Source organism: Ambystoma mexicanum, chromosome 9 (genome assembly GCF_040938575.1).
Source record: "Ambystoma mexicanum isolate Mex_15411 chromosome 9, UKY_AmexF1_1, whole genome shotgun sequence".
Lineage (NCBI taxonomy): Eukaryota > Metazoa > Chordata > Amphibia > Caudata > Ambystomatidae > Ambystoma > Ambystoma mexicanum.
Window position 1 is genome coordinate 961,271,271 of NC_090931.1, and position 13,582 is coordinate 961,284,852.

Consider the following 13,582-nt stretch of genomic DNA (forward strand, 5'->3'; position numbering starts at 1 on the left):
TAAGTAATCACTTAACAAATAGACACTCACAGTTTGATCAACTGGATTCCTAACCACTCTTTAGATTAAGACAGTGTCATAATGCTGCAATGATCGCTATGGAAGCGCTGACGTCTGCAGCGGTAATGTGTCATTACGTTACACCTGGATTCTCCCCTCCCGGTCTAGTCTTTCTCAAAATGGCGCCTGCTTCTCCCGTCTAGCATTTAGACTGCGGAGGACGCTGTTGCCTCGTGTTGCAATCCTTCCATCTCCCGGGTAAGATGCTGTCTTCGTTTACTTCCTTCTTGTGTTCCCATCCTCCCTGGTTTTAGCCTTCCGTTGTGCCCACCTCTTTCTCTGCTTCCTTGCTTTTCCCCATGCTCTTTCTTGTGCTTTCAGATCTTGCCGTTTTTATCTTCTAACTGCGGTCTTCTGGATCCTCTTTGCTTGCACCATCAGCCAAAGTTCCATCAAGGATTCTTTTCCACCCTTGTGGCTTTTTCCTCTTTGGGTCTGTCCCATTTACTCATCGCAGTTGTTGTATCCTGTTCCATCAGGCGACACTGTGGCGACAGGTAGGGATAGACCCTACCTCTTCAGTGACCGGCTAGGAGGAAAACTTAAAGCAGTGATCGAAATTAAGATTGGATAAACAGGAGCTAAAAGCAGCTCCTGTGTATCCAGCACTAAGCAGTGACAAGGAGCTACCATAGGGGAACACAGAGGTAGTAGATAACGTTCTACAAATCTAACTTCCACAAATCTAACTTTCACATAAGGTGCAACCATATAATTTAGTCCATTATTTATAAACCCTTATGCTATAAATGTTGTACAGATGTGTCCTAATGTTTATTTTGTAGATTGTCCCAAACGCACAGAGTTCAATTTACATACGTGTGTTTGTTCGGCATCAGGTGGCATGGGGAGCCAAAAATAGCTCCTGGTACTGTTTGTTGTAAAGCTAACCAGACTCTTCTAGGCTCCAAGCAGGAGCTAAATAGCTCATAGCTCCCCTCAATTTCAAACCCTGTAAAGTAACCAGAAGGAAACAAAGGGATCCATCAAGTAAATACAACGGCACAACAGGTGCGAGACAGGTTTGCACAGCAATACTGTTAGCTGCTAAAGTCAGAGAGTAAAATAAAGTATTATACACATAGACTTGTATACTTCATCAGGGTGCAAAATGTGCACTACCCAAAGGCCAGTGATATTTGACACTTGACGAGTAGGAAATGGTGTACTATGGCTGGCTAGTGGCTTGGAATTTTATTTTTTTTCTCCCTGACCTTATAAATCATATAAGAGCACCACAGTTCGGATTAAGAAGCCCTTCCCTACACATCACTGTTCACCAATGTACCAAGCAAAATAGTTCAAAGGTGAGTTTTCTAGAGCGGGTCAATCAGGCCAATATATTTTTTTTCTATAGTGACAGTTTTGTAGATAGTAATGCCCCCTTAAGGAAAATGCATACTCCAATTCCTACACACTGACAAGACCCATGGAGGAATCCTTGACTATGGTTCCACCACCTACCATCAGGTAATGTCAGCTGTAGGGTAGGGATTTACGCCCTCTTGATCCCCAGTGTCAAAGGGGTGCGCCCTAAAATCAGATTTAGAAAGAAAACACCCCAAGGAAAGTAGGAGGTGTTGGGACAAGTACTCACGGCTTTGGTACCACTGTTGGAGGTGCAGTAATCCATCTATTTACTTTTTGTATAGCGCTTTACATCCAGGGGCACTCAATAATAGTTTCACGTGTCAGGTTTAGGCCAGGCTAAAAGTGGTTCTGTTCTCTTTAAGGCTTCATGATTCTGAATATCAATCAGACTAGGCTGGACATTAGAGTCTGAAGGATGACCGATTCGACTCCCACAATGCTGGAGGATCCCCCAGGACACTTCATTGGCAGCGAGTTGTATAGGTGACCCACATAGGGTTGTGCATGCACTTGTTTGCAGGCTGGAGTACATTGGTTCCAGGCAGGCCCTTCTGTGTGAGAGGAGCAGCCAGGCAAGGAAGGTCTGAACCCATGATGAAGGTGCCAGACAGTGTCGTATTAATGGTGGAGTTCCTTTTCTGGACGGTGCAAGCCAACAAACGACCCCATCAACTCTTCAGAGCTCCAGAGATGGAACAACAGAGAGGCAGGATGGCAGACTGGTTGTGCCCACCAGCCCAAGGGAGAAAGGCACAAAGTGAAGGTGCCCCTTCAATGAAGAGCGGTGCAGTGATTTGGGGCAGCAGTCCTCTGGCATCCCTCTGCAGTCTTCATTCTTCAGAATGTTAGTTCAACTGGTTGCTATAAACAAAGGCCTCAGTTCCTCTTATACCAAATTCAGGATGGATAGGAGTCAGCCTTCCATTGAAAGGGACCTGCAACATTAGAGTCTGTCCAATCATCGGCAACCAGCTACCTCACATCTACCCAGTGAAAATGGGATGTGAAGTGATGCCAGACATGCCCAATGGCCAGTTCAAGCCACCTCAGTCACACAAAGCAACGACCGTCTGTCCTGTTCAGGACTCATATGAAAGTGCATGCCCATACTCACTGTGAGGGTGTGGAGCTAGGCGACAGAAACAGGACGGATACGTTTGTTGGCATAAACATTTATTCAGAAGAAAATAAGGGAAAAAACTGCCTAACCCTATTACTAAGAGGGGTTTCCCTGTTTCCCTGCCTCAAACCAAATACTAAGGACTCTGTCAGGATGTCCGGGAAAAGTATATAGTCCACTGTCCTGTGTCCAAAACCTATTTTCGTCCCTTATCTTATCAACTAAACTAGAATGGATGTTGGTCTTCTTGATCCAGAAGCAGGGATGATTGAGGACAGCTTTTTGATGTAAAGTTTGCAACGTTAAAGAAAATGAAACAAATATGCAAACCGTATAAAGGAAGGTGCCAAAACTATGGTGAAAGGGCAGGGAGAGAAGAAAAAAAAGAGAAAAAAGAGGTTAAAAGGAAGATATAAGGAAGGAAGAGAATGTGGCGCTGGCTCCTACTGCACCTCCAGCCAGCTGTCACCCAGTGCTGCCTCTAAGTATCCCCAGTGCCCAGGCCGCTGACGACTGATGCAAGTGGCGCAGTCCACACAGAACAAAAGAAAAATCTCCCCAAGCCCACACAGGCTCCAGAGGGGCAGGCTTCCACCGTTGGGCAGCCAAGGGCCCCTGTCACAAGTTTAAGCCTCATACCTACTCTCACTGGTAGAGTTTCCACAGATGACCACTAGAGCCAAACTTGCCTTGCACCCCTTCTGTGATGCTGCACAGTGCGCATCTTTTCCAGCCTTCAACTTGAAAGTCAGTACCTACACTCGATACTGCCAGTGTTGCCTGTTATATTTCTGGGTAGTTTGCCACAGTGTGAGAGACTTCATGAATGACGTGGACCTGTCTCAAGAGGGCCTGAAAATAACAATGTTCACAGTATTTGGTTGAAATGGCTGCAACTGACACCACAAAGAATGTTCTAGTAACCTTGTCTCTGTAAATCTTGCTTTGGTTAAGTTGTTAAGTCTGGGTCATTATCACTTCAAAAGGCAAACTGAATCACAAAGAAAACCTATTTTTAAAAGATTTAAAACATGGACTGGTTCATGTCTGCTTCTTTGACAAGCATAAACCATATTTACTTTTTTGTTTAAATGAAATGTTTTGCACATTATGCATATCTGCAAGATACATGTCTGTGCCAAACAATGCTCTCAGGCAAGTGACTTTATCACAGTTCCTTCCAGGGTGTGTCTATGTCTTGAAGGTAGCGCTACCTATAGGGCATCTTGCACAGATCCCAAGTTGCCCAATGTAAAGTGTAAAATTATAAACATGTCACTGCTTTTAAGTTAACATCGTATTGCATTGTATTAACATCTGAGGTGGCCCTGATTCTGTGGCCTGCCGGGTCGAGACAAGGATTTAAAACCGTCGGTTAGCCACAGATCTTTGATGTCGTTACTTAACCCAATGAGCTAGGCTAATACGCGTGTGGAGTTCTGTTCATTTTGCAAGAGAACATGGGCAGGGGAACCAATGCTTAGACCTTTCCCTGAGTAGAATCCCCTACCTGACAGACAAGAAGCCGCTTCCTTGGGTGCGTAGACAGCGAGCTTTCAGAACCGGCATGGGATGCGCACAAAAAGTACTGCTAGCAAAGTTGCCAGTCCATTTAGCAGTGAGGCTGTTCAGAGCAGCCTCAATGGTAAATTGAATGGCAGGCTCGGTTTGCCTATGAGCCAATGCAGCATTGCACTGAAGGACACCTCCACAGGACACAAAAATATATACATCTTTACAAGCCATTACACACAAATAAGTAGTTTTTGGCAAGGCCACAGGATTTTTTGTTGAGGTGAAGCCCACACCTCGTTTGTTTGGCTGAAAAAGGTTTTTTTTCCTAGATACCTTCGCATTTGGTTTGGATGAAAAAGTATATTTTCCACGCAGTTTTTGATTTTTGTGCTAGGTGTAAGATTTTAATTGATCTTTTCGTTTTTACAGTGTGGGCTCTTGGTCCCAGTTAAAGTCAGCCAACATGTGTTTCGGCCTGTGGGTCTTTTTCAAGGCTTATAAATGTTTAAAATACCACACATATAATCACAGTTGTTTGTTTAGGTGACATTTGTGACATGATATATGTGTGGTGGTGCAAGGTGCATGGTCTGGTGACATGAGCATTGGTGGTAGCATAAGGAATTGCGTGATACATATGGTTATGTACAGATAAAACATTGTGTTGATACATGGTTGGAAGAAAGGAGAGAGAGAAAAGCGGAAGATTGGGAAGGTTAGCAATTGAGATACAGATATGTCAGGCATGTTAGTGCAAGGGAGGGATAGTCCTCTCACCTAAGGTTCCTTGCCCCCTGTGGGGTCCTGAATGGTTTGCTGCGATTGGTCCTGTAGTTACAGCTGGGCTCTTGGTAGGCCCTGTAATGTAAGGGTGCAATGGTTTTAGCCTGGTGGGGGTCCTGGTTGAGGGTGGGGGAATGGAGGGGGAGGAGGGGATGGTGAATCTAGTCCCCACCTCCTGCGGAAGGGTGTGGCCCCTTGTGGAGGGTCTAGAGGGCGTGAGCTGGCTGTGCCGGTTCCCGCGGTGTGCAGTAGTTGATTTAGCATAGGGTGTTCCCCTCAAGGGTCTGGCCCTTGAGCTAAGTGTCTAGGTCACGAGTTATTAAGCTAGCTGTTTCTTATGCCTATGACCTGTAAGTTGTGGTTCCATAGATGATTGTGCCCAGTCTCAGAGGTGGGTGTGGAGTGGTTTCCTTGTGGGCGTGGTGGCGGTGGTGGTAACCATGCTGGGGGTTCAGATTAACATATTTGTTGCCTGTGTTGGTGATGCATCTCTATATATAACTCTATGGCGAGGTGATCGCCGTGTTGCGATACCAGCGTGGAAGCCATTCAGTATTGGCGAGTTCGTGCTAGGGGCGCGACGTACCACATAGTCCCGGGGGTGGGGCGGCTTACCTGGTATTATGGTTGATGGCGGCGTGTATGCATCCTGCTCCAGTGGCTGCTTGTGCCTCGGTGCCACTGTTGCTTAATAGAATGCTGTGCGCGAGTCGCAAAGGGGGAGTCGTTCTTCCTCGGCGCATGCGCAGTCTACAGGTCGGGTGAGTGTGTATGGGCCGTGGCGCATGCGCATCCTGCCTGTCGAGATGTGCATTGTGGGGCGTGTGTGCAAAGACTGGAGGGGGGTGTCTGTACTCCTGCTCTCTATATGGCAGAGCACAGGTACAGAGGACCCCAGCCAAGATTCTCTATAGGGTAGCGCTGCTCGAGCAATCAAGGCCTATCTTCTCAGGAGGTGATGCAGTCTGGTTCAGTGTAGTCCCCAAGCACCCACAAAGGAATGTCCACACACTATAGTTAAAACACAGTCTTTATATAATTAAGGTTCAAGGTTATATACACAATAACTCACTTTGTGCTCAGTAAATCTACAATGGCAAACATATACAGTCCTAAGTGGTACCACAATTATCATCAGATTTCATTAAAGTGCATCAACTGTCACACAAATTACTTAATAAAAGGTAACCCACAATAGACATAGGCGGAAAGCAGTTGGTTAGAACAATTGGCAGAATACTGGCCCTGTTACCCAGACACAGTTCTGTTTATAGATCCCCCCCACCTGGGCAACCTGCGAGATAATGATATATCACAAGCCCAGTCCATATACTGTTCTAGAAGTCTTATTTCTCCGACCCAAATGTACTTGGAATAGCAGATTTCGACGACGAGTCGTCGACAGATCCTTCTTGAGCGGCTCCCTTTAAAGCAGGAGCCACGGATCGTCGAGATCCCTCGAAGAAAGTGAACTTGGCGTGGAGGCGGCAGATTCGGTCCCAGCGGTGCTCGTCGTCGACGACGGAGCGAAGACGTCCTGCAAGGAAGAGGCGCGCGGGGTACCTCGATGTGGATAGTTCAGGACCGCAAAGAGTTTGTGAAGAACTGTGGCCCAGCAAGGGCGTTGAGTCGTCCGGCGTCTCTACAGTCTTTGGGTGGCGGGAAACCCACTGGCGGATGCTCCTTGGTGTGTCGATGGCCTGGCTTTCTCCGGTGGGATAAGGCGCGCAGTGGTGCGGACGAGCGCATCTGTGAATCAAAAGTCTTAGGCAAAGGAGCGTGCGGCTCCGGTCGTTGATGGCACGACATCAAGCGGTCCCCTCTTCTGGGCAACATGGCTTCGACGGGCCTCCAGCGGTTATGCAAACCTGCGAACCCTGGTCGACGGCGGTGAACGGAATGTCCGGTGCTTATCTTCGTTCTCCTCAGCGGTTCCCAGTCTCTGGTGGGCAGCCTGTCAAGGGTCTGACTTCCAGGGCGCTTCGGCAAAGGTTAGCGGTGCTCGATGGTCCCGCGGAGCACAAGAATAGGGTGCCTAACCAGGTCCTCTCTTGGATCAGTCTCTGCGGCTTTCGGCGAAGGAGACAGCAGTCAACCTTCTTCTTCAGGCTTGGCTTCGAGATTCAGCTTCAGTTTCAATGTTAGTTTCAACACCAGCTTCTGAACAAATTCTAGCAGTGAGAGGCCCCCGGTTATACTAGTTGATCCCCCATTCATTCTGCTGGGTCACGCTCAGGCAACCAATCACTCAGAAGGGCATTCAGCAGTCAGTCAGCCAATCAGGCATACAGTGCATTCAGGCCATTCTCCTCCCTCTCAGACACTCACAACAAGGAATGTGTATTGGGAAAAGTACCCAGCCATTCAACACTACACACTGCATTCATACCAGTTTTGGGCAGGGCTGTCTCAGTCATTGTGTCAAACACCAGATACCAGACATCCACAACAAGAAGTGCATATTGGTCACACACTCCATTCACCCAGGTCCCACCCATAGGGTGTACCCACAACATACATTCACTGGGAAGGCTCCGGCCAGTCTGGCCTTGACTTCATAACACCACCATATATGGAACTTCCACCCAACAGCCAGTCAGGGGTTCCCAGGACTTTGGGAAAACAAGGTAACGGGCAATAGAAAGCAAGAGGCCACAGGGGCCATCTTGTTTCCTATCAGGAATCAACTGATTCCACTGGCAGGGCCTGGGTATCCCCAAAATGGAGGATACTCAGAGCACCTGTCAAATTCTGTGGGCCACACACAGGTGCCCAAAAACATACACTAGGGGCACAGGGTTGTACCTCCTACCCATGGGTGCCATAAGGGTATCCCATGGGTCTGTAAACCAAACCAAAAACAGGAAGAGTTGCACTGCCGGGAGTCCCACATGGACTCATGGGCAGAAAACAATACAGAACACAAATGAAAAAGGACTACAGGACAACGACAAGGAGGCCCTGTCCCTCCAATGCATTTCCAGCATCACAGTTGCGCCCCCCCCCCAGACTGAGGTTAGGGTGCCTAATTTCCCACGAGATAGACACCCTCATCCAGACGGTCAACATACCTTCTGGAAAGGCCATCCGTATTATCGTGACTTTTCCCTGGTCTATGCTCTATGGTGAAGTCTAGCCCTTGCAGGCTAATGGACCACCTGAGCAGTTTTGTGTTCTCACCCTTCATCTGCATAAACCCCTTCAGGGGCTTATGATCTGTCTGGACCTTGAAGGTAGACCCCGTAAGGTAGGGCCTAAAACGCCTAAGGCTACAAACTATACTGAAACATTCCTTTTCAACAGTAGCCCACCTAAGTTCTCTACCCTTGAGTTGTCTATTGATGAATATGATCGGAGGTTCCCTCCCTTTGTCATCTAACTGGGACATGACAGCTCTAATTCCTGTGTCGTAGGCATTTGTCTGGACGATAAAGGGTTTGCTGTAGTCAGGCACACACAACACAGGTGCCCTACACAGACTTTCTTTCATTTGCATTTCCAGCATCACAGTGTGGTCTAGGGTTATGATCACATGCTAGCCCTTGAGTCGCTGGGATTTCGCAATAATATCTGTCTGGCATTGTTAGAGAAATTATCTGCGGCCTGATAGAGCGCTATGTCAGGGATATGGTCCCTAGCTACTGTTGTCAATACTTTTGTCAATGAATTCTGTCAGGCTTCGTTACCCTCGTTACTGGGCACAATCATCTATGGAACCACAACTTACAGGTCATAGGCACAAGAACCGGCTAGCTTAGCAACTCGTGGCCTAGACACTTTGCTCAAGGGCCAGACCCTTGAGGCCAACACCCTATGCTAAACCAACTCCTGCACACCGTGAGAACCAGCTCACACCTTTGGGACTCCCCACGAGGGACCACACCCTTCCGCAGGAGGTGGGGACTAGATTCACCACCCCCTCCTGCCCCTCCGCTCCCCACCCTCAAGCAGTACCCCCACCAGGCTAAAACCATTGCACCCTTACATTACAGGGCCTAACAATAGCCCAGCTGTAACTACAGAACCAATCGCAGCAAACCATCCAGGACCCCACAGGGCGCAAGGAACCTTACACCATAGGTAAGAGGACTACCCCTCCCTCACACTAACATGCCTGACATATCTGTATCTCAATTGCTAACCTTGCCAATCTTCCGCTTTTCTCTCTCTCTCCTTTCTTCCAACCATGTATCAACACAATGTTTTATCTGTACATAAGTATATGAATCACGCAACTTCTTATGCTACCACCAATGCTCATGTCACCACACCAAGCACCTTGCACCACCACACATATATCATGTCACAAATGTCACCTAAACAAACAACTGTGATTATATGTGTGGTATTTTAAACATGTATCAGCCTTGAAAAAGACCCACCGTTCAAAACACGTGTAAGCTGACCTTAACTGGGACCAAGAGCCCACACTATAAAAACGAAAAAATAAATTAAAATCTTGCACCTACCACAAAAGGCAAAAACTGCATGGAAAATACATTTTTTCATCCAAAACAAATGCGAGGTATCGAGGAAACCTCCCCCCACCCCCTTTTTCTACTTATTTGCTGTGGCCAGCAGCAAAGAAAAAGGAAGCAGGTCTCATTGCACCTACTTTTGTGTGTGTGTACCCTGTGTGAATTGTTTGTTCTGGGGGCCATGACTCTGCTTCATTAGGAGCCAAGTACTTTAAATACTACACATACAAGATGTTCTTTAAAGTGTACTTTAAAGTGTACTGTTTCCTTCCTATCGGACAAGTGGATAAGTTAATGGTTAATATTAGCAGGTGTGGTAACCTATTTTATTGCCACATTTTCTCATAGGAAAATGGTTGGACTTTCTGAAAATGTGTAATATAGGGCCATTTTGAACATTATTTCCAGGGCCTCTTTTGGTTCCCAAGTCCACCCGTGAATATTAGTAAGACTCCAGTCTTGTATCTTGTCAAAGAATAATAACAAAAAAAACTCCTTGTTTTTTTGGAAGCATGTTTAACGCTTGGATATGTTTGCAGAAACGGATGAAAGCACCCCTTTCCTAGTAAAGTGCATTGTTTGGTAATATTGAAGGTGAACATGATGATATACTGATATCAAATTCTCAAGTGCTAAGGGTGTGTATGTTCGCCTTGAATTACTGCAAGGAATCATTGCAGGCTTCGCCCACTCGATTTATAAGCACTCTGTGTGTCCTTCACTGAAGTCCTGTCAAAAACAAGCAATGACAAAGCCGCCAGTTTTTGCTTGTGTATAAGTATTAGACATTTGCCATCCACCGCTATTAGATGTCCAGGTACTTGCACCATTCTGCACTTGCTACCATCAATGGGCAGTTAATACCACTATGGCAGGGCCTGGCAAATGCCTTTGCCATGCCTACACAAAAGCCTAAACTGTTGGCATTGCCAATGCTTGCTTTTATTTTCCATAAGGCATTCCTTTACATGTTTTATTGTTGTAGTTTTAACCTGTGATTGGTACATTTAATTGTAAACTATGTTGATCTGTAACTGAAAACGAACACATGAAAATGCAGTGTGATCTCTTGCTGGGTGCCGCAGCGAGTCCGGGTTCCAGTCCCATCCCCAGCCCCACAGCATGGTGAGAAGCAGGAATGCTGCATTAGTCACTGCATCGCTATGCCATCCGCTGCCTAGGATTTTTGCCTGGGATAATAAGCTTTGCTCTCTCTCTGCTACTAGGCAGCCAGGGGCAACATTATTATACACCAGTGTGCAGCAACAATGGTCTAATTAGATTGAATTCTTGTCCAAGAATTTGACCTTCGTTACCTGTACAACTGTATATATAGTTTTCTATTTCAAAGGAAGCAACCATTGTCCAAAATAAATTGAAGATGATTAGAAAGAGCAATACGATTGGACGTTTGGAAAGCATAAAAAACATATTTTTGTGCAGGGGTACACGATATAGGGAACACAGAAATACCTGCGAGTCCGTCTGTGGGTGCAGCTTATGCTCTAAATCAGTGTTAGGTTGTGTCTGCAGTATATGTGATCCTGCGTGAATGTTCAACATGGTCTGTTTTATTGGAACAGGAAGACGCTTGAAATAAATTCTGTGGATGTTTACAATGCAATTACTAAGAGTTGTGCCTCTTCATTTGCAATGCAAATTACATTGCCGCTTCAAAATGGCTGGAATGTGCACAGACATATTCTGGGGGGGATAAATGCCATTATATCCCCCCCACTTAAAATTGTCGGGGGATCTGACCCCCCTGTCCCTCCATGTCCTACGCCCATGTCCAGAAGAGTGAATTAGAGTTCCAATCCGGGTTCCAATTTGGTGGGGGGGGGTCAAAGTTACAACATGTACTGAAACAGTTACAGTACAAAACAAAGTTCTGTGAGGGGTCAGCAATGTTCTCGGATAACTTTTGGATGATATAACAATAAATGCCTCACTATCCCTACCCTGATGAGGAGTTCCCTGCCTAGCATATACTAAAGGAAACACTCTAACAAAAGATATCTGGCCCACACACTTATACATAAAATACACAAGAAAATACATGGCAATTCAAAACATCACCAGCAACTGCGTTTATATGTTCATAGCCTTTCTTTATAATCTGGGTGAATTCCCCTTTCCCAGGTTTCAGGTTAAATTCAGTTCCAATGTTCATCAAGAAGAAACAAGGAAATCCGGGTTTATAACTAAGTTCCAACACAGTTCTTGGCTCCTTCAATTGTTCAAAAGAAAGTTCTGGCAGATCAATGTTCAACCAAAAGAACAATTCTTCTTTGAATAATAACTTCCACTTCATCAAATATCATTGATGGTATTCTTGGTCAAGATGCTTTGCCACACTTTATGAATTTCAACGAAAATATAACTGTGTCAGATTCCCAGAAACCCAAGCTTCTGGCAAGGATTAAAGAAACATAGCTTATTGTCAAGGAATAAAGAAACACAGCTTCTTCTAAGCTCTCTTCTTTATAGCCATAAAGTATAGTGTATGATTTTGCCAGGATGATTTCTTAGCACTTTTGCTTCCACCTGGTTAACTCTCACCCCAGGTTCACTTCTACAAAAAGTCACCATGCGGGTCTACTCGCCTGCCCGATTGTGTTCCACATTCAACAGTGCTTCTGAAATCTTAAATCTACTGACAACCAAATGTTTGACCACAGCTTCAGCAGTTTGACATTTTGCGACTTCTAACAACTTTTCAGAAATGACAAGATTCACTTTAGTGCCTCTCAACACTTCCAAGTAAGCAAGGCACTCTTCTGAACATTCACCTTCCAGAACAGCAGCTTCTTTGCCACTCTTGTCTTTCTGACACATCAACAGCCAAAAATACTTTTAAGGAGGTGTTTCTACCATGCAGTCACGAAGCTTGTCTCGCTCCTGGGACCCTTGGCTGCACACCAACTTCCAGCCACGGTCTCCGGCACGCTTCTTGTTGCATAATCACAGCAATCAGTTTCATATGGGGAAAAGTTTTCTTCTTTCACGCTTTCAGCTGTGCAATCTCTGCACTTCAGATTCAGGAGGAAATGGTCCCTCTCAGTATCGGCAGCTGAAATCTGCTTCAGAGTGTTCCCGGCGCCTACTCTTTCCACCATCTTCTGCTTGGACTGCCAGCAACGTGCTTTCCTTCTACTACTGCTACTGGTGTTCTTACTCCAGCTCCACCTCCATCTAATGGCCTACACCCAAGGGGGCCTTTTAAGCCTCTCTGCCTCCCTCAGGTGTGGGTCATCATGTTTTTAAAGACTAACCACTCCTGCAACATTGCACTTGAGCCCTCTACCTCATCCCAGTACTTTGGGAATTATGGGACTTGTAGTTCCTAATAACAAATGTAGGTTCTCTCATTTCGTCTATTTGGCAATAAGCTATTAGAAGTGTGGGATTGCAGGGAAAGTTAAACATGGGGGTTTGCCAGTCTTCCAGATCTGTTCCCCTACCCCATGTGATCCTCCTGCAGAACACCACCCCCAGGGTCTGCATCAGGAAGCATCTGCCCTTCCCTGACCATATTAGAAGGGTCCCAGGCCAGGTTTCTGGTGGTAATCATTACTGATTCATCAAAATAGGCACAACGATTTAACAAATTAAGGAACAAAATGAGTTATTAAACGTTTGAGTATTTGACACAGAAAAACAGCTGGACTCTCATAAAATTATTATTAGGAATGATTTTCCAGATCACTACCTTACGAGAGCACTGTAAACCCATGGAAACAAATTACGTGCTGCGCAAATATCTGAATGATCAGTCTAGCTGAAGGGGAAGGTGGCCCAAATGTCAACCTATGTGCTTACAATTTATGACACAACTAAAGAATGCCAATGGCAGAAAAACCAAACTAAAAACTGCACACAAAAAAAAGCCATACAGATCAAGCCTGGGATAGAGCAATCCCAAAGAGAATTCTAGTTACTTTTGGCAAATCCCAAAATGAAATCATGTTCTATGTAAAACGGTCATTGGAAACTTCGGTATGCACATCATACCCATGCCACTTGCAGCTACCACAGAAAACATAAAATATGCAAGTTGGTTTCAATGCCTTTATTTGGTTCTTAACAACTGAGAGCCATGTAGCACCTTTTGCAGCCCAGTAGAGCAGACATGGCTTGATAACAGCCAGCAAGAGGTACTTTTGTTTCCCCCGGATTACTGGTGCCATACAACTATATCTATGTGACATTAACTGGGTGTGTGGGTGTGTGCAGAATGGAGCATTTGGACACA

The 13,582-nt window shown here is 45.8% G+C and overlaps 1 protein-coding gene across 2 annotated transcripts in view; it reads right to left on the reverse strand.

The window, feature by feature from the left end:
- The window catches only part of METTL5 (methyltransferase 5, N6-adenosine), a 500,731-nt gene that overhangs the window by 425,061 nt on the left and 62,088 nt on the right, over nt 1–13,582 (reverse strand). The gene's annotated exons all lie outside the window — the stretch shown is intronic.